The sequence below is a fragment of the Leptodactylus fuscus genome, chromosome 5, assembly GCF_031893055.1.
Source record: "Leptodactylus fuscus isolate aLepFus1 chromosome 5, aLepFus1.hap2, whole genome shotgun sequence".
NCBI lineage: Eukaryota > Metazoa > Chordata > Amphibia > Anura > Leptodactylidae > Leptodactylus > Leptodactylus fuscus.
Genome location: NC_134269.1, coordinates 23,387,740 through 23,407,699, shown reverse-complemented (window position 1 = coordinate 23,407,699; position 19,960 = coordinate 23,387,740). Strand labels below are relative to the sequence as shown.

At 44.4% G+C, this 19,960-nt stretch overlaps 8 non-coding genes across 8 annotated transcripts; 2 read left to right on the top strand and 6 right to left on the bottom strand.

The window, feature by feature from the left end:
- Window positions 1-529: 529 nt before the first annotated feature.
- Window positions 530-601, bottom strand: TRNAE-CUC (transfer RNA glutamic acid (anticodon CUC)). The gene has a single exon. It is a non-coding gene; the product is annotated as a tRNA-Glu (tRNA).
- Window positions 602-1,568: 967 nt separating this feature from the next.
- Window positions 1,569-1,641, top strand: TRNAK-CUU (transfer RNA lysine (anticodon CUU)). Its single transcript has one exon. It is a non-coding gene; the product is annotated as a tRNA-Lys (tRNA).
- A 3,762-nt stretch (window positions 1,642-5,403) lies between these two features.
- TRNAV-AAC (transfer RNA valine (anticodon AAC)) lies at window positions 5,404-5,476 on the bottom strand. Its single transcript has one exon. It is a non-coding gene; the product is annotated as a tRNA-Val (tRNA).
- A 707-nt stretch (window positions 5,477-6,183) lies between these two features.
- Window positions 6,184-6,256, bottom strand: TRNAV-CAC (transfer RNA valine (anticodon CAC)). The gene has a single exon. It is a non-coding gene; the product is annotated as a tRNA-Val (tRNA).
- Window positions 6,257-10,135: 3,879 nt separating this feature from the next.
- On the bottom strand, window positions 10,136-10,207 carry TRNAD-GUC (transfer RNA aspartic acid (anticodon GUC)). The gene has a single exon. It is a non-coding gene; the product is annotated as a tRNA-Asp (tRNA).
- Window positions 10,208-17,122: 6,915 nt separating this feature from the next.
- TRNAV-AAC (transfer RNA valine (anticodon AAC)) lies at window positions 17,123-17,195 on the bottom strand. The gene has a single exon. It is a non-coding gene; the product is annotated as a tRNA-Val (tRNA).
- Window positions 17,196-18,263: 1,068 nt separating this feature from the next.
- On the bottom strand, window positions 18,264-18,336 carry TRNAV-CAC (transfer RNA valine (anticodon CAC)). The gene has a single exon. It is a non-coding gene; the product is annotated as a tRNA-Val (tRNA).
- A 524-nt stretch (window positions 18,337-18,860) lies between these two features.
- On the top strand, window positions 18,861-18,933 carry TRNAK-CUU (transfer RNA lysine (anticodon CUU)). The gene has a single exon. It is a non-coding gene; the product is annotated as a tRNA-Lys (tRNA).
- Window positions 18,934-19,960: the final 1,027 nt, after the last annotated feature.

The following is a 19,960-nucleotide window of genomic DNA, read 5'->3' as shown; positions in this document are numbered from 1 at the left end:
GATTTGCCTCGCGACGTCTGCCTGAAGACACTCCCTCCCGGCTAGGCCCATTCATTTGGGCCTAATCCGGAGCAGAGTACGCGACTGGATGTCGGTGCACTGTATTGGCATCCAGTCGCAGCTACCCGGATTTTGGGCCGGAACCTGAGGTGATTATACCAATCACAGGCCGCAGAGGTGACCCGGGCACATGTGTCTGTAGGAAAGTACCGTAAACCTTGAGGAAGCCCAGGAGAGGAAAGGTAATGTGAATATAAATGTTTTATAATTGTCACCTCCTGTGAGCCTCCATTTCTTATACTCTATACCAAGGGTAGGGAACGTACGGCTCTCCAGCTGTTGCAAAACTACAACTCCCAGCATGCATATTGGCTCTGCTGTTCTGGGAACTCCCATGGAAGTGAATGGAGCATGCTGGGAGTTGTAGTTTCACAGCAGCTGGAGAGCCAAAGGTTCCCTACCCCTACTCTATACCTACAAAGTTTATGAACAACTATGTTGCTATAAAAAAATTTTCAGAAAAGAGTAATTCCCTGACCGGGAATCGAACCCGGGCCGCGGCGGTGAGAGCGCCGAATCCTAACCACTAGACCACCAGGGAAGGTGTGATTATGTGTTACTTCACTCTTTCATTACAGTGGTGAACACTGTCAGGACTCCTAGGAACCTATCTATAAAACATAGTGTAGAACACTGTCAGGGCTCCTAGGAACCTATCTATAAAACATAGTGTAGAACACTGTCAGGGCTCCTAGGAACCTATCTATAAAACATAGTATAAAGTACAATGTCAGGGCTCCTAGGAATCTATCTATAAACATAGTGTAGAACACTGTCAGGACTCCTAGGAACCTATCTATAAAACATAGTGTAGAACACTGTCAGGACTCCTAGGAACCTATCTATAAAACATAGTGTAGAACACTGTCAGGGCTCCTAGGAACCTATCTATAAAACATAGTGTATAACACTGTCAGGGCTCCTAGGAACCTATCTATAAAACATAGTATAAAGAACAATGTCAGGGCTCCTAGGAACCTATCTATAAAACATAGTGTAGAACATTGTCAGGGCTCCTAGGAACCTATCTATAAAACATAGTGTAGAACACTGTCAGGGCTCCTAGGAACCTATCTATAAAACAGTGTAGAATACTGTCAGGGCTCCTAGGAACCTATCTATAAAACATAGTGTATGACACTGTCAGGGCTCCTAGGAACCTATCTATTAAGCACTTTCATACACTATGGGTCTATCTTTTACATCTCTGCTATAGAAGATAGCCCAATGTCCCCAGTAATATGAGTCAGGAAACATACACATGGAACTTTCTGTCAGTAGCGTTTATCACATTTGTCTAATACATGAAGGGTCCGTGATGTGTAATAGAAATCCCTGCAGCCCATATGGAGGCCGAGGCTCATCATCAATGGACTGTCCAAACCAAAGATGGGCACAATGAATAGTGGGGCCTGTGAGAGATAAGAATATCTATTAACAGTTTAACCCTTTTCCTAAATTCGATTATAATGCGTTGCCTGAAAACTCTAGCTCCTGAAAAATCAGTAGCCCGGCTAGCTCAGTCGGTAGAGCATGAGACTCTTAATCTCAGGGTCGTGGGTTCGAGCCCCATGTTGGGCGGACTAGCATGTTTATGTTCTTTTGTATATGAATAGAGAAATCCGAAAAATGTGTAGAAAAACGGTCCTTGGCGAAACCTTCACTGATGTGCAATGTCTTTTGCAATGATTTTTTGATTCTTATGGGTTTGTATTTTAAAGATTAAATGGCTGTCAACCTTTCAATAAACATTGAATAAATCAAGTAAATCAATAAAGTAAAGAAAGTAAATCTAAGAAACTTTAAAGGTTTATGTGAGAAGGAAACACGTTCTCCAGTCTGTACACAAGAGGATCAGCTTACTAACAGGTACCAGAGGACAAGACGTCTTCTATCCCAACCTGTTTTGCTGACGCTGGCTGTTCTCACATGACTGACCACCATTTTACTTCAAGGACATCGCCTTTAATATATTATTCTATATTATTATAAGAGAAAAATGCTTCTTTCTTCCACCTCTTTTTCTCCACTCCCTGCTAAACTAATATTTACTCTGAAATCTCTGCTTAGAAGTTGTATCCAGGATCACATCACAACTTGTAGCTTAAAAGGGTTTTCTGGGCAAAAATTGGTTTGTTTTTTAAAATATTTGTTAAAGCTGTTAATGGGTTAAGAAATGCACCCATATACAGTGGCGTCACTGGGAATGGCGCGGCACCATGGCGAACTTTAGATTAGTGTTTAGATTAGTGCAGGGATTTCCAGTTATCCTGGACAACCCCTTTAAGCTAAATGAAGTGTTTTGCTACAGCCCTAGTAGTGCCCCCTACAGGTAAAAGCTCCCCAGCACTAATAGGGCTGTATTAGGTAATAGTCTCCTCCACACACACAGGTAAGGTTATTAATGGGGGAGGGGACTATTACTGTAATAGTGCCCTAGTGGGAGGGCTATTGAATGTGGGGTGCACCACTAGGACTCTATTACAGTAATAGTGCCCCCCACAGTTAATAACTACCTATGTGTGTGTGTGGGAACTATTACCTGTGGTGGGCACTATTATTTTAATAGAGCCCTAGTAGTACGTGCGGGGGGGGGGGGGGGTACCTCTATGGGGCACTACTAGGGCTCTATTACAGTGATGGTCTCCACTGCCCTACCTATAATGTATTAAGGGAGCTCTCTACATATCCGGTAGTACACACTGGATCCGGGGTTACCAGGTCAGCCTCTATGAGAGTATCGGGACCCACCATCAGGGTCCTGAGAACTGCGGTTTTGACCGCACACCGCTACATTGTCTAGGGTGTTAGGTAGTGAAAGCCTTGAACTATAGGCAGTTTGTTTGAAATGTCTCCTGATGATTGAAAACAGATGAAACGCGTAGAGACAAGGGACTAAGTGTAGTTGGTATATACTACACATGTAATGTGCTGTGGCCCGTAAAGATATCAAGCAGAAAGTACACAGGCTCTAGGTGAACAACAAGCTTAAAGGGGCTCTATCAGCAAAATCCTGCTGATAGAGCCCCACATATGCGTTCAGGCACCGGTAAAGTTATATTACACTACCCCCCTGTTTTAAAATAATAACCTAAAAAAGAATGTGCTCTACTTACCAAACGTGCACCCTGGGCGGGCATTCAGGGTGTGTCTTCATCTTCCTCCCCGCCTCTTCTTCCTCCGATGTCCTCCGGTCCCGTCTTCCTCCGGCGCTCGCGAACGGACAGTGATAGCCTGGGCGCATGTGCAGTAGCTGTAGTAGAAGCCGCATGCTACTGCGCATGCGCACAGGCCGGTTTTTTATATCAGTGTCCGCGAGCGAGCGCCGGAGGAGGACGGGACCGGAGGACATTGGAGGAAGAAGAGGCGGGGAAGAAGATGAAGACACACCCAGAATGCCCGCCCAGGGTGCACGATCCGTAAGTAGAGCACATTCTTTTTTAGGTTATTATTTTAAAACGGAGGGGGGGGGGTAGTTTAATATAACATTCACGGTGCCTGAATAGCCTTTTTAAAGGCTATGCACGCATATGTGGGGCTCTATCAGCATGATTTTGCTGATAGAGCCCCTTTAAGCCTGAATCTGCAATTAGGAACCACAGTTGTATTACTACCTACTAGTCTAAATGAACCTTCAGACTGTGGGCTGTGCTTGTGTGTGAATGTAATGCAGCACCTGTAACAAATACCCATAAACAATAGGGATGTGCAGACTATCTATTTAGCTGTAGTTGTCACACTGAGGTTGATATTATTCAAAGAACAACTTGTAAATGCAAATTGAGGCTTATTGTTAAGACACAATGTAACAGTGTCTAAGCACTCTAATCGCCCGTCCCATGACTGAGTGGTCTATTGTGGTAGAGGTATATTTATATTCACATTCCTGAAAACAATAATGTGTGAATCCTAAAACAAAACACACTCTGCTTGTATGGGATCAATATAAATTTACAACATACAATTGGCAAGGTGGACATACACACTTGCACAGAAGCCCTATGTCAATATCATAGGGGCTGAAATTTTGTTTGGGGCTTTTAAATTTTAAACATAACAAATAAAGGTTACGTTTTATCCTTTCTAGTGGGGGTACCCCTTTTTGTAATTTTTGTAGCTCTCTACATATCCCCCTCATTGAGTGAGGGCCCCCTCCCCCTACTTTGATTAAGTCGTCCATACCACCAATAAATTATGCATGATATGGAGAGATCTGCCTTAATAAAGTATAAGGAAATATATAAATGTAATTGTTAAATATGCACTTGATTGTATTCTCTTATAATCCATATACCGTATTTTCCGGACTATAAGGCGCACATAAAAACCTACGATTTCCTCAGAAATCGTAAGTGCGGCTTATAGTCCGGTGCGCCTTATATATGGATGGAAGCGGCGGCAAAGTCTGCGTGTCGCTTCCATACATACATAAAAGGCACCGTAAGGGTGCATTCACACTACGGAACGCCGGCGTGTATCACAGCCGTACACGCCGGCGTTACAGCAGGGCTGCCGGACACTTCCCATTCATTTCTATGGGAGCCGGCATGCGAGCGCTGCCCATAGAAATGAATGGACAGACACTTCCCATTCATTTCTATGGGAGCCGGCATGCGAGCGCTCCCCATAGAAATGAATGGAAAAAAGCAGTCCATTCATTTCTATGGGGAGCGCTCGCATGCCGGCTCCCATAGAAATGAATGGGAAGTGTCCGGCAGCCCTGCTGTCACGCCGGCCTGAAACAGAACGTGAAACTTACCGAGCGGTGCAGGGCGGGCGGGCATTCAGGCCTCCTCTTCCTCCGATGTCCTGACCACTTTTCCGGCGCTCGCGAACTAATGGCCTGGGCGCATGCGCAATATCATAATGCTTCTACTACTGCGCATGCGCCCAGGCCATTATCAGCGAGCGGTGGAGGAGGAGGACGCAACATCGGAGGAAGAGGAGGCTTGAATGCCCGCCCACCCTGCACCGCTCGGTAAGTTTCACATTCTGTTTCAGGCTTTTATTTTAAAACGGGGGGGTTGTTTAATCTAACTTTTACGGTTGGGCTCTATCAGCATGATTTTGCTGATAGAGCCCCTCCTCGCCTGCCGAGCGCTTCCAATAGAAGCGGCTGGCACGCGGGGGGTTAAGCGGCCGCTGGCAAAGTCTGCCTGCCGCCGCTTTCAGTAACATATAATGCGCACCGGACTGCGGCTTATAGTCCGGTGCGCCTTATATATGAACCGAGACGCTCATGGGCAATGCGGCTTATAGTCCAGTGCGCCTTATAGTCCGTAAAATATGGTAGATTACTATTCTGGGCTACGACTGTTTAATATCAAAGCAATAGGAAAAATATGTTTCTGCCCGGTCTCAAACCGGGGACCTTTCGCGTGTTAGGCGAACGTGATAACCACTACACTACAGAAACTCCCATGTGATTGGTTTCTCACTCATATGGGACAGAGCCACATATGGGGCAGGACACTTCTTGTTTCAGTGTCCTGCTATGAGCTCTGCCCACCATTGAAGACAGTGAGGCAGAATCTTCCACTGATAAGGGGCAGAAATTGCGGCCAATTCTTCCATGTGAACTTACCCTAAGGGAAGGTTCACACTACCATTAGAAGTCTGTTATGATAGGACCCATTAAAGGAAAACAGGGGTTAAGGGGTTTTCCAGGCAAAAAATATTAATAACTTCTCCTATAAATGGTCACATTATCAGATTAGTGGGGCTGCAACACAAAGCAGCCACTTTGATCAACTGATCTCAGTAGCTAATACACAGAGAATGGATCAGGAAGCAGATAGCGCCATTCTCTGCATAGTGGCTATATCGGGTACTGCAGGTCAGCTGCCATTAATTTGTATGGAAACTAAGTTGCATTGGCTCAGTTCAGTGACTAGGTCATCGTTCACCAATTTAAAGCAAAGCCAGTTATAAGCGTCGGAAAATCTTTCATAAATGATCTAGGCTTGGTAAAACTCTGAAGGTGCGCCCACATTTTTTGGTATATTTTTGGGTTATAAAAATGACGGTGAGGCTTAATAAGTATAACAATCAGCCTAAGGTTAGGTCACATGGTGAACATTTATCATGTATTTTAAAAGGACAAATTAGACAAAATGCCAAACATGTTTCTGCCCGGTTTCGAACCAGTGACCTTTCGCGTGTGAGGCGAACGTGATAACCACTACACTACAGAAACTGCCTTGTTTACAATGGGCTGCTACACAACCTGGGACAATAACCCAACATTGTCGGTCATTTCAATTATTGTTCTTTAAAGCAACAGTAACAAGATAGATAGATAGATAGATAGATAGATAGATAGATAGATAGATAGATAGATAGGAGATAGATAGATAGATAGATGGGAGATAGATAGATAGATAGATAGATAGATAGATAGATAGATAGATAGACAAACAGACAGATAGATAGGAAAACATCTTATTGCAGAAAATGCTTCTTTCCCCACTTACCAGTCTCTCCCCTGCTGCATACAGACCGTTATGTTGTTTACATTAGAGTAACGGGAACGACAATGGGAACGGTCACAGACTATAATCTCTTGCAGTCCCATAGAAATTAATCCCATACCAGTCATACAAGTGCACTGGTGCTCCATTCACTAGGAGGCTTTAGGGGGACCTCTACCCAGCGATCATTCAACCAGCTTTGGTTTGCACCTCTTTCTAAGTTATAACACAAACAGCTAGTTTTCAGGGCTCTGGGAGAGCTGGGACATTAACACAAAGTAGATAACGACGTCCGCCCCCCGGTGATGACCACCCATGGAGATTTACCTTGGTGACATACCAGTCAGTGCGGTAATACAGACTGCAGCTGAAGCAAAATCTACCTGTATAAACCTCTTTCTAAGTTATAACACAGACAGCTAGTTTTCAGGACTCTGGGAAAGTAGGGTGATTAGCACAAAGTAGATAAAAACCACCAACATTTGATCCTCCCTTCTACCTTGTATAATTCATGCTCTGGAGCTACATTTTCTCCATTGCACTCCATGACATCATTGGACTCAATGTGAGCTAAGCCCCGCCCCTCTCCAGCTTCCTGTGATGTCATGCTAGGACTTGTAGTCAGCTAGTACTGGTACTGTACAGAGGTAGGAAGCAATGGCTACAAGATTTCTCCTACACTGCTGAGAGCTGCAGACATAGCTAGAGATGGACTATATCATGCAGATTATTGTTTCCATTTTTGGATTTTAGGGTTTACGATAAAAACAGATTGGCCCGTACGGGGATCGAACCCGCGACCTTGCCATTATTAGCACCACGCTCTAACCAACTGAGCTAACCGGCCACATGTTTCTGATATTATGTTATGTGACTCAGAATTAAAGGCATTATCCAGGCGTTGTTTTTTATGGCCTATCTGTACAATAGACCCAAATCACCAGAGCAGCGCTGGTGCCCGGACACTATACAGAGGACAGAGTTACTGCTTCTGGAAGCTGATCGTTCTGGGGGCTGGCTGTTTGCCCCTCATTGATCAGGTATTTAGTAGAGATGAGCGAACACTAAAATGTTCGAGGTTCGAAATTCGATTCGAACAGCCGCTCACTGTTCGAGTGTTCGAATGGGTTTCGAACCCCATTATAGTCTATGGGGAACATAAACTCGTTAAGGGGGAAACCCAAATTCGTGTCTGGAGGGTCACCAAGTCCACTATGACACCCCAGGAAATGATACCAACACCCTGGAATGACACTGGGACAGCAGGGGAAGCATGTCTGGGGGCATAAAAGTCACTTTATTTCATGGAAATCCCTGTCAGTTTGCGATTTTCGCAAGCTAACTTTTCCCCATAGAAATGCATTGGCCAGTGCTGATTGGCCAGAGTACGGAACTCGACCAATCAGCGCTGGCTCTGCTGGAGGAGGCGGAGTCTAAGATAGCTCCACACCAGTCTCCATTCAGGTCCGACCTTAGACTCCGCCTCCTCCGGCAGAGCCAGCGCTGATTGGCCGAAGGCTGGCCAATGCATTCCTATGCGAATGCAGACTTAGCAGTGCTGAGTCAGTTTTGCTCAACTACACATCTGATGCACACTCGGCACTGCTACATCAGATGTAGCAATCTGATGTAGCAGAGCCGAGGGTGCACTAGAACCCCTGTGCAAACTCAGTTCACGCTAATAGAATGCATTGGCCAGCGCTGATTGGCCAATGCATTCTATTAGCCCGATGAAGTAGAGCTGAATGTGTGTGCTAAGCACACACATTCAGCACTGCTTCATCAAGCCAATACAATGCATTAGCCAGTGCTGATTGGCCAGAGTACGGAATTCGGCCAATCAGCGCTGGCCAATGCATTCTATTAGCCCGATGAAGTAGAGCTGAATGTGTGTGCTAAGCACACACATTCAGCACTGCTTCATCAAGCCAATACAATGCATTAGCCAGTGCTGATTGGCCAGAGTACGGAATTCGGCCAATCAGCGCTGGCTCTGCTGGAGGAGGCGGAGTCTAAGGTCGGACCTGAATGGAGACTGGTGTGGAGCGATCTTAGACTCCGCCTCCTCCAGCAGAGCCAGCGCTGATTGGCCGAATTCCGTACTCTGGCCAATCAGCACTGGCTAATGCATTGTATTGGCGTGATGAAGCAGTGCTGAATGTGTGTGCTTAGCACACACATTCAGCTCTACTTCATCGGGCTAATAGAATGCATTGGCCAATCAGCGCTGGCCAATGCATTCTATTAGCGTGAACTGAGTTTGCACAGGGGTTCTAGTGCACCCTCGGCTCTGCTACATCAGATTGCTACATCTGATGTAGCAGTGCCGAGTGTGCATCAGATGTGTAGTTGAGCAAAACTGACTCAGCACTGCTAAGTCTCTGCATTCGCATAGGAATGCATTGGCCAGCCTTCGGCCAATCAGCGCTGGCTCTGCCGGAGGAGGCGGAGTCTAAGGTCGGACCTGAATGGAGACTGGTGTGGAGCGATCTTAGACTCCGCCTCCTCCAGCAGAGCCAGCGCTGATTGGTCGAGTTCCGTACTCTGGCCAATCAGCGCTGGCCAATGCATTCTATTAGCCCGATGAAGTAGAGCTGAATGTGTGTGCTTAGCACACACATTCAGCTCTACTTCATCAGGCTAATAGAATACATTGGCCAATCAGCGCTGGCCAATGCATTCTATTAGCTTGATGAAGCAGAGTGTGCACAAGGGTTCAAGCGCACCCTCGGCTCTGATGTAGCAGAGCTGAGGGTGCACAAGGGTTCAAGTGCACCCTCGGCTCTCCTACATCAGAGCCGAGGGTGCGCTTGAACCCTTGTGCAGCCTCGGCTCTGCTACATCAGAGCCGAGGGTGCGCTTGAACCCTTGTGCACACTCTGCTTCATCAAGCTAATAGAATGCATTGGCCAGCACTGATTGGCCAGAGTACGGAATTCGGCCAATCAGCGCTGGCCAATGCATCCCTATGGGAAAAAGTTTATCTCACAAAAATCACAATTACACACCCGATAGAGCCCCAAAAAGTTATTTTTAATAACATTCCCCCCTAAATAAAGGTTATCCCTAGCTATCCCTGCCTGTACAGCTATCCCTGTCTCATAGTCACAAAGTTCACATTCTCATATGACCCGGATTTGAAATCCACTATTCGTCTAAAATGGAGGTCACCTGATTTCGGCAGCCAATGACTTTTTCCAATTTTTTTCAATGCCCCCAGTGTCGTAGTTCCTGTCCCACCTCCCCTGCGCTGTTATTGGTGCAAAAAAGGCGCCAGGGAAGGTGGGAGGGGAATCGAATTTTGGCGCACTTTACCACGTGGTGTTCGATTCGATTCGAACATGGCGAACACCCTGATATCCGATCGAACATGTGTTCGATAGAACACTGTTCGCTCATCTCTAGTATTTAGGGCTTATCCTGAGGAAAGGTCATAAAAAAATTAAACCTGGACAACCCCTTTAAGTTATATTGATAAGTGTGTGTTCTCTTCCTGCAGTTATTACGTTTGATTGATGTTTGATTTGTTAGAGGATTATTCTCTATACTCTGTCCTCTTCTTCAATTATTTTGTGTCATTTTTGTAACTTGACAAAAATTTGAGCCTCCCCATCGGGGAATCGAACCCCGGTCTCCCGCATGACAGGCGGGGATACTCACCACTATACTAACGAGGACCAGCCAAACAATAGCTCTTTAAGGGAAGCATCAGATTTCTCAACAAGATCCAATCTACGTTTGATCCCTCCTTGGTAATTGTAACTGAGGAGTTTTACTGTATAAGAAAAAAGCTTAATGATGATGATAATAATAAAAACAATAATAATACATCTCCCCAAAAATTAAATTGGTCTCTTTTACTTCAATGCTCTTTATATTAACCCCTTCCCGTTGGTGGAATTTTACGATTTTTGTTTTTGACTCCCCGCCTACCATACCCCATACCCGTTTTATATTTACATTTACAGAGCCTAAAGGTTTGCAGGAAAAATTGTTCCTCATAATGATACCATTTATTTTTCTGTACAATGTACTGGGAAGATAGAAAAAAAATCAGAATGGGGTGAAACCTGTATTCTATGTTTCAGTACAATTCCGGGGAGACCAAATTTATTTAGTTTTAATTTACATTTTAACCCCTTAACAAAAAGCCTAAATTTTTTTTCTTGAAGTCACCGTATTCTGACACCCATAACTTTCTTATATTTCTGTGCACAGGGATCTATAGGGCATCTTTTTTTGTGGGATCAGGTGATTTTTTTTTTGGCCCAGGCACAAAGTTGGACTTGAAAGTCTTTGTGTCCTGCCCGAAAAAATGGGTTTATCTATAAAACATAGTGTATAACACTGTCAGGACTCCTAGGAACCTATCTATAAAACATAGTGTAGAATACTGTCAGGGCTCCTGGGAATAGGAGATACAACAGTTTGTCTGTGATAAGAGCGGGGGTAGCAGGGGTAGCTGTCACCAGGCCCCTAATGTCCCGGGCCCTGTGGCAGCTGCCTCTGCTGCTATGGTGGTAGTTACGCCACTGTGTAGAACACTGTCAGGGCTCCTAGGAACCTATCTATAAAACATAGTGTAGAATACTGTCAGGGCTCCTAGGAACCTATCTATAAAACATAGTGTAGAACACTGTCAGGGCTCCAAGGAACCTATCTATAAAACATAGTGTAGAACACTGTCAGGGCTCCTAGGAACCTATCTATAAAACATAGTGTAGAATACTGTCAGGGCTCCTAGGAACCTATCTATAAAACATAGTGTAGAACACTGTCTGGGCTCCTAGGAACCTATCTATAAAACATAGTGTAGAACACTGTCAGGGCTCCTAGGAACCTATCTATAAAACATAGTGTAGAACACTGTCAGGGCTCCTAGGAACCTATCTATAAAGCACTTTCATACACTATGGGTTTGTCTATTACATCCCTGGTATAGAAGATAGCCCAATGTCCCCAGTAATATGAGTCAGCAATCATACACATGGAACTTTCTGTCTGTAGTGTTTATCATATTTGTCTAACACATGAAGGGTCCTGATCAGGGTCGGACTGGCCCGCCGGATCACCGGGGAATCCCCCGATGGGCCCCCAGGCCCCGACTATACTGATGCTTATTTTAGCATAGGCAGGGGCCCGATCCATCCCGATCCAGCCCATTGATGGGGATGGATCGGGCCCCTGACATTTCAATCGGGCCCCTGCCCATGTCAGAGGAGGATTAGGGGAGGCGCTTAGGGCGCCTCCCCTAATCCCAAGAACCAGCGCAAGGAGAGCTGCCGCTCTCCTTGCGCTTGTTCAGCCATCTACATATCAGCGTAGGCATCACGCCGCCTACGCTGATACACAGATGTCTGAGAGAAGAGGATGCGGCAGCAGCGGGAGCAGCAGCGCGCGGTCGGTAAGTATAATAACTTTTTTTTGTTTTATAATAGGCGTATCTATGGAGTGCACAAAAATAGAAGAAAGTTTGCAGCTCACCCTTGTGTATTGAAATAACGGCTTGCAGTAATAAATTCGGGGTGCACGGCACGCTCTATTCCTTGAGCGTAACGGAATCCAGTAGAAGAAGAGGAAAATCGCCGGCAGCTCACTGTGTATAAAATATAACTTTTATTGTTAACACATCATAAAATGACAAAAACTTTGATGTAAATAATAAATCAAAAAAAGAGAAGAAAACGCGTCTGCGTTTTTTAGGGGGATTTTTCTACTGTATCTATGGAGTATCTACCAGCAGGCAGCAGCCTATTTACTAACCCGGACCTGGTCACTGCCGCCCCCGCTTCCCCTTGTACTTTAGGCCGCGGCGGGCGGTAGTGAATAGGCCCGGGCCAGGCCGCGATCCCACTGCCGCTAATATTATACTCAGGGGTCTTTTCAGACCCTCGAGTATAATAATCAGAGCCCCAGGGGAGGTGAGAGAACATAATAAACAATGTTACTTACCTCTCCGGGACCCGATGTTACTCCTAGCTGGCTTCGGGGCTATATGGTAATGCCCAGACGTCACGTGGTCTGGAATATTACCATATAGGCCCGAAGCCTGTTCTAGCAGTAACATATAGGCCCGAAGCCTGTGGTAGTAGTAGTAGTAATAACCTGTTACTGCGAGCACAGGCTTTGGGCCTGTATGGTAACAGGCTGTTACTGCTACTACAGGCTTTGGGCCTATACGGTACTGCTAGCACAGGCTTTGGGCCTATATGGTAATATTCCAGACCACGTGACGTCTGACACATTACCATATAGGCCCAAAGCCTGCTAGGAGTAAAATTGGATCCCGGAGAGGTGAGTAACAGTGTTTATTATGTTCCCTCACCTCCCATGGGGCTCCGATTATTATACTCAGGGTCTGAAAAGACGCCCGAGTATAATAATAGTTCATGGGTGTGCAACTGTGGGGCATAATACAGCTTGAAGGGTCCACTGTGGCCCCTGTAACCTCTATTATGTCCCACAGCGGCCCCCCTGCAACCTCTATTAAGCCCCACAGTCTATTGTGCCACTGTGGGGCATAATATAGGCTGCAGGGGCTACTGTGAGATATATATATATATATATATATATATATATATATATATATATATATATATATATATATATATATATTAGGGGTTGGATGTGTGGAGAAGTGAGGAGTCAAAGATGTCTGTGTTTCAAACTTTACAGAGTCAAGTCACAGCTGGAAGAAGTGGTCATGGCGGTCCAAAGGGAAGAGACGGGAAATGTGGGAAGACGTCTCCTGTGAGTATTACTGCACAAAATATCACATTGCATTGTATTTATTGTAATGTTGTAATTTATTGTAATGGTACTGCTAGCACCCCTAATCCCCCCGCTGTCTGAGGCGAACAATCGAAAGATGCCCCCAAATCTTTCAATTACTACAACTCCCAGCAGCTCCAGATACCCTGGAACTGTTGAGAGTAGTAGTCCACCCACCCCATAGATAATGTCCCACTCTATTGTTATGCTGGTGCCCTTTTCTAGAGCTCCAGCATAACAATATCCAAGTTTCAGAAACCGCTGATGACTTAGGGTATATTCACACATCAGTATGCCATCCGTCCGTTTGAATTCAGTTTGACACTTCAAAACGGACTGATACACATACTGATCTCTACTCTGTTTACAATTGCTACTTTTAATCCCCTTATCTGTCCTCTAGGGGTCGGAGAGCGTTTGCTATCAGTATACAATCAGTATGTGCCTCAGTCCGTTTTGAAGTGTCAAACTGAATTCAAACGGACGGATGGCATACTGATGTGTGAACATACCCTTATCTGCCTGACAATGCCTGAAAATGGCTGACACCTGGCGGACTTCATTATGTTAATGAGGTCTGCCACTGTCTGTGTGTAACCACCATTTTGATAGTCCACCTCTCCGTCATTCTGGTCCCATGGTGGACCTGTATAACTGAGGGACCCAATGCGACTCCATTCACTAATGTGAAAGAGTCCCAAAGGGACACTGCGATCTTTGGTTACATGAAGGAAGTAGTAGTGTAGCCATAGCTGTTTTGCACACTGTATTGTGCGTGAAAATGCACTTTAAATGTGTATAATGGCAAAAACTGGACGGGCAATATTACATATGGCAGTAGGGTGGGCCTCTGGAAATAATCCCACTGGTGGGCCCTAGGCACCCCAGTCCAACCCTGGTCCTGATTCTGCATCTCCCTTCATTCATCTGCTGTAATACTGAATGGTATATGATCATCTATTTCATCCACCTCTGCTTGATCACTGAACTACATTCTAGCATTTCATCCAGGCTGCATATTTGCATTTCCATGTGTTCTTATCTGTACTAGTGTCAGTCTTTTGATCCTCACTGATTTTATGGCTGATCCTGACCAAGTGTTTACTTAGATCCACACTACCAGTCTCCTCATGTGTCACAGTTTGTAGATTAATTAGTTAACAACTTAAATTAGTGCTAGTTCTGAAGCTCTGCTTTCCTATATAAGTAGATATAGCATATGGGAAGCATTATGGGATGCAGGGTGCATCTTAACCAAAGTGCATCTTATACATGGCATTGACCTTGCCACTTATTTGCATGATAAAATTGATAAGATCCGTCAGGAAATTACTACCCAAGCCCCAGGTGGCATTGATCCCCTCACCAACCGCACTTCAGACTGTCCATTCTCATCTTTTGAACTTGTTACAGAAGAGGAAGTCTCCCAACTGCTTTCTTCATCTCGCCCTAGAACCTGCAGTAGTGACCCCTTCCCCTCACACCTTCTCCAATCTCTGTCACCTGCTGTCACTACTTACCTTACTAAAATATTTAACCTCTCTCTCTCTTCTGGAATCTTCCCATACTCATACAGAACACCAGCAACTGGCTCTTTGCTGTCTCAAATATCATGTCCTCACTCTATCTAAAACTAAATCTCTCTAAGACTGAACTACTACTGTTTCCACCATCCAATAGATCTGTCCCTGATATATCCATTTCAGTCTCAGGCCTTACTATAACTCCTAGGCAGCAGGCCCGCTGCCTCGGGGTCATGTTTGACGCAGACCTTTCCTTCACTCCTCATACTGAATCACTCGCACATTCATGTCACCTCCACCTCAAAAACATCTCCAGAATACGCCCTTTCCTCACCAGAGATACACTAAAGACACTTATTGTCTCTCTGATTCATTCTCGCCTTGACTACTGTAACTCCTTACTAATCGGTCTTCCCCTCACTAAACTCTCCCCTCTACAATCTATTCTGAATGCAGCGGCCAGGCTCATCTATCAGGCTAGACACTACAGCGATGCCTCTGGTCTGTGCCAGTCGCTACATTGGCTGCCTATTCATTATAGAATAAAATATAAAGTTATCACTCTCATCCACAAGGCTCTCCATAATGCCGCACCTCCCTACATTTCCTCCCTCATCTCTGTCTACCGCCCAACCCGTGTTCTCCGCTCACTCAATGACCTAACACTTACATCCTCTATTATCAGAACCTCCCACGCTCGTATACAAGACTTCTCCCGAGCTGCACCACTTCTCTGGAATGCTTTACCCCAGACAATCAGATTAACTCCCAATTTCTACAGTTTCAAACGCAAACTAAAGACGTATCTTTTCAGACAAGCCTATCACAATGCCTAATGTACACCCTTCCTTACCGTAATAAGAGTCCTTAATATTAATCCTTCTCTGTCCCCGCTACCACATTTCCCCACATGATATGATGTCATCTCAGGGTAACTTTATAGGTCCAAGCTCCATCCACATGTTAAAGGACACGACTGTCGACGGCTCATAAAGTTTTATGTTTATGTAATGACAGTCACCTCTATTACAAAAGTGTCTGACCTCTGTATAAGCAATGCCGCCCCTGCTACCTCTTGTGTCACCCCCTCTACCTCATAGATTGTAAGCTCTTGCGAGCAGGGCCCTCAGTCCCATTGTGTGAAATGACTTTCTTTGTAATGTATCTTCCTGTCTGTATTTGAACCCTACAAATTGTACAGCGTTGCGGAATATATTGGCGTTATATAAATACAAATTATTATTATTATTATTATTATTATTATTATTATTATTATTATTATTATTATTATTATTATTATTATCAATGGACTGTCCAAACCAAAGATGGGCACAATGGACAGTGGGGCCTATGAGAGATAAGAATATCTATTAATAGTTTAACCCTTTTCCTGAATTTGATTATATTTCATTGCCTGAATACTCTACACCAAAAACAAGGTAACCCGCCTAGCTCAGTTGGTAGAGCATGAGACTCTTACTCTCAGGGTTGTGGATTCGAGCCCCACGTTGGTTGGACTAACATCTTTGTTTTCATTTGGATCATTTGTATTTGAATAGAAGCAAAGCCCATGTGAAAAATGTGTAGAAAAACGGTCCTTAGCGTCACCTTCACTGGTGTGCAATGTCTTTTGCAATGATTTTTGGACTCTTATGGGTTTATGTTTTAAAGATTAAATAAATGTTTTGCTACAGCCCTAGTAGTGCCCTCTATAGGTAAAAGCTCCCCAGCACTAATAGGGCTGTATTAGAGTAATAGCACCCCCCACAGGTAATAGTCTCCTCCACACACACAGGTAAGGTTATTAATGGGGGAGGGGACTATTACTGTAATAGTGCCCTAGTGAGAGGGCTATTGAATGTGGGGTGCACCACTAGGGCTCTAATACAGTAATAGTGCCCCCCACAGTTAATAACATTACCTATGTGTGTGGGGGAACTATTACCTGTGGGGGGCACTATTATTTTAATAGAGCCCTAGTAGTATGGGGGGGGTACCTCTGTGGCGTACTACTAGGGCTCTATTACAGTGATGGTCCCCACTGCCCTACCTATAATCTATTAAGGGAACTCTCTACATATCCCCCTCATTGAGTGAGGGCCCCTTCCCCCTACTTTGATTAAGTCGTCCATACCACCAATAAGTTATGCATGATATGGAGAGATCTGCCTTAATAAAAGTATAAGGAAATGTATAAATGTAATCATTAAATATGCACTTTATTGTATTCTCTTATAATCCATATAGATTACTATTCTGGGCTACGACTGATTCAAAATTAAAGCAATAGGAAAAATGTGTTTCTGCCCGGTCTCGAACCGGGGACCTTTCGCGTGTTAGGCGAACGTGATAACCACTACACTACAGAAACTCCTATGTCATTGGTTTCTCACTCATATGGGGCAGGACACTTCTTGTTTCAGTGTCCTGCTATGAGCTCTGCCCACCATTGAAGACAGTGAGAGGCAGAATCTTCCACTAATGAGGGGCAGAAATTGCGGTCAATTCTTCCATGTGAATTTACCCTAAGGGAAGGTTCACACTACCATTAGAAGTCTGTTATGATAGGGACCATTAAAGGAAAACAGGGGTTAAGGGGTTTTCCAGGCCAAAAATATTAATAACTTCTCCTATAAAAGGTCACATTATCAGATTAGTGGGGCCGCAACACAAAGCAGCCCCTTTCATCAACTGATCTCAGTAGCTAATACACAGAGAATGGATCAGGAAGCAGATAGCGCCATTCCCTGCATAGTGGCTATATCGGGTACTGCAGATCAGCTGCCATTCATTTGTATGGAAACTAGGGTGCATTGACTCAGTTCAGTGACTAGGTCATCCATAGGTCATCCATTTAAAGCAAAGCCAGTTATAAGCGTCGAAATCTTTCATAAATGATCTAGGCTTGGTAAAACTCTGAAGGTCTAACCACATTTTTTGGTATATTTTTGGGTTATAAAAATGATGGTGAGGCTTAATAAGTATAACAATCAGCCTAAGGTTAGGTCACATGGTGACTTTGGCCAAGACTCCCATCGCATAACTAGAGATCATCGTGTCACCCTGTGACTCCATCACCCATGTTAGTGAATGGCGTCACATTACAGCCCAAGGTCATCACGACCGAGTCTTCTAGATGCAAAAAAGTCAAAAATTGATCGCAACGAGACTCCATTCACTAACATGAGTGGAGGAGTGGCACAAAGACACGACGATCTGTGGTTGTTGTAGCCAAAGTGATTGTACAGCCCTAGGCCATATATTGTCTTTGCAGCTAAATCTGCCCCATTTGTGATTTATTTATGTGTCCTAGTTGTTTTGTTGAACTGTAACTTTTTGTTTTCTTATTTTATAAAGACACCTATTCACATAGCACTATCGTTTTAGAACATTTATTATGTATTTTAAAAGGAAAAATTAGATAAAAAAACCCCAAACATGTTTCTGCCCGGTTTTGAACCAGGGACCTTTCGCGTGTGAGGCGAACGTGATAACCACTACACTACAGAAACTGCCTTGTTTACATTGGGTTGTTACACAAGCTGGGACAATAACCCAACATTATCATTTCAATTATTGTTCTTTAAAGCAACAGTAACAGGCTAGATAGATAGATAGATAGATAGATAGATAGATAGATAGATAGATAGATAGATAGATAGATAGATAGATAGATAGATAGATAGATAGATAGAAAAACATCTTATTGCAGAAAATGCTTCTTTCCCCACTTACCAGTCTCTCCTCTGCTGCATACAGACCGTTATGTCGTTTACATCAGAGTCAGTGGGAACGGTCACAGACTATAATCTCTTGCAGCGGCCGCAGTCCCATAGAAATTAATCCCATACCAGTCATACAAGTGCACTGGTGCTCCATTCACTAGGAGGCTTTAGGGGGACCTCTACCCAGCGATCATTCGGCCAGCTTTGGTTTGCACCTCTTTCCAAGTTATAACACAAACAGCTAGTTTTCAGGACACTGGGAAAGCTGGGACATTATTGGATTACTTAAAAAATTCCCAGTGGGTACAGTAGCCCGGCTAGCTCAGTCGGTAGAGCATGAGACTCTTAATCTCAGGGTCGTGGGTTCGAGCCCCACGTTGGGCGGACTAAAGATTTTGTTTTCATTTGGTTTTAGTATTTGGATACGAATAGAAGCAGAGCCCATCCGAAATATGTGTAGAAAGAGTTAAGGAGAAGCCTTCATCTTTGCATTGTACGGTCCTTGGCGTCACCTTCACTGGCTTGTAATGTCTTTTGCAATGATTTTTGGACTCTTTTGGGTTTATGTTTTAAAGATTAAATGGCTGTCAATGTTTCAATAAACATTGGTGTCTTCTTTACAACATAAGGAGACACCGGCATTATAGATGCTCTTCTTTCATGTAAGGGCTCGTTCACATCTGCGCCCGGGAATCCGTTCTGCAGGTTTCCGTTTCCTGCACCAAAAAGAGCAGGAGACGGAAAGCTGCAGGACTCTTTCAATCCCATTCATTTGAATGGGTTTGAAAGGTGTGCGGCCATGAGCGCCGGTGAGTGTTTTATGCTCTCCGCGGAGAAACCTTTTTTTTTTTTTTTTTAAACGGACACGGAGTCTGGCATGCAGCATAAAATGATCAGCGCTCACGGCCGGACCCGGCATGACAGGTTTTTCATCTTCTGCATGCAGAAGACGGAAACCTGAGAACGGAGTCCGTGCGCTAGTGTGAACCCTGCGTAAGATTGTAGTGATGTCTGTTACTTCCAGAGATATCACTGATTGTAAACACATTTGGGATTATGAGATGTATATGCAGATGTACAATATATATGACATACAAATCCCAATCCCAACTGTATTTTCGATCAGTGATATCTTAGGAAATAATATAGATGTTACCGGCAATGTATGAAATCCGGCATTGTATAGAATACCTAAAACTAGCCACAATGTATGAAACGATTCGTTATTTCAAACATTGCCTAGGCCTTCTATACAATGCCGAATGAGAAAGCGGCAAAGTATGGGATAATAGGTGACCTTCATTCTCGCTTTGCTTCTTTGGCTCCTCGGCAAGGCACTAGCAGCAGCAGCATCTCCGATGATCGCGCACTTCGCTTCGCTTCTAGCATGAACTAGTAGATGACCTTCGTT